Below are 1,664 nucleotides of genomic sequence, written 5' to 3'. Positions count from 1 at the left end.
CACCAAGAAAGACTATGAATCATACAACAAATAACACGCCAAAATTTTCATTGATCTATCATAATCATACTTACTACCAGCTAATAATAACACTTTAATACACAATAAAGCATTACGCCAAACAATTCATTTACTCAACATAGTTAGCTTACAACCATTTGTATATTTACATGCCACACTACTCACAATCACCATATATCATTACTTTGCGATAACATTATTGGATCTGGTGCCTTAAGTGTAGTATTTTCATCAATATACTCTTATGATTTTTTCGAACAAATTGGTTAATAGAAACATTCAATAATTACTTTAATATACTTTGTATAATTGTCCTTACTTGTTTTTGCATGCAAAGAAAAATGGAAGCAAATGTTCCTCATTGGTTGTCTAATGTTTTTACTAATACAAAAGAGGTATTACGTGGTCGAATCATAATACAAAAAGACAACTTGTATTAGTAAAAAAACCTAAACATGCCCTTAATCTAATTGGAAATAAGTAAGCTGATTAAAAGACTAATATGTCATCTATCAAGTCCAATAGGGGAGATGCATTGTCTTGGGCATCCAAGAGAATGACTCCTAGAAGATAAAGACATAGATGTGACTAACTGGACTGATAGTACATTGGATAGAACCCAAGTAGAATAGATCCTAAATTCATTTATGGATTTATTCACTTGTGGCATTCGTAGTATGGGATACCTAAATCCTGAGTGGATGGTAGTCTATGTATATGTGACTCGTACACTTTGATGTAAGTAAAAGCCCAAGTTTAAATAGATAAGGAACTAAAAGCTGGTGCATTAGGTGTACGACTTCTGTAGTATGTAGCATCATTAACAATTGTGGAATTCATAGCCCAAAACATGGGTAAATGATATGTTCTCATTAGCATTACTCGGTTGATGAAAAGTAAACAATACCATGAGTCATCCATCTTTGTAATGGATAACTTGATCACTAATTGATAGTAATTGACTTTTCATGAAGGAAGATGTAATGGTTACCATAAGCTAAGATAGGATCATATTGGGAGAGTGAATATTATCCCAAAGAAATCAAGTCCTATGAGGGTAACACACTAATGATAAGGTCATTGGATGAGCACTAAGTAGTTGTTTTCGTAATGGTATGTCGCTGAGGAGAGCTCAGTCATGATACTTTAGTGGAATGACTTCATGACTAAATGAGTTTATAATTAATAGGTGAAAATTCAAAACATAATTATAAATCATTTGAGCCTCAATTACATGTCCAATTGGTCCCTCCGCTAGCTCATTGAAACCAAAAATGAATTACGTGTTTGAATAGAAATGAGCAGGATGAATAGGAAAAGAGATATAAGAAACATTCAAGAATTATTATGGTTTTCTCTAAAATGGAGAAATGGAATCATTTGGAAATGAATGTAGGTTTCCAAAAATTGTAATGAAAATGAAAATGAAAATGGAAACTTGTAATCCTATATAGGATTACGTAAAAAATGATGGAAGAAAGAGTTTATTTTTGGACCGTTTTGAAGCCCGAAAATGAAAATAAATCATTCGAACATAGTGAACATGTTGAGTTATGACATATTGAACGAACTTTCCCAAAATTTTATCGGGGGTAAAATTGTTAAAATTATACCAAGGTAAAATTGGGTGAGAAAATTATTTA

Source organism: Gossypium arboreum, chromosome 2 (genome assembly GCF_025698485.1).
Source record: "Gossypium arboreum isolate Shixiya-1 chromosome 2, ASM2569848v2, whole genome shotgun sequence".
In the NCBI taxonomy this organism is placed as follows: domain Eukaryota; kingdom Viridiplantae; phylum Streptophyta; class Magnoliopsida; order Malvales; family Malvaceae; genus Gossypium; species Gossypium arboreum.
Note: the sequence above shows the minus strand (reverse complement) of the source record.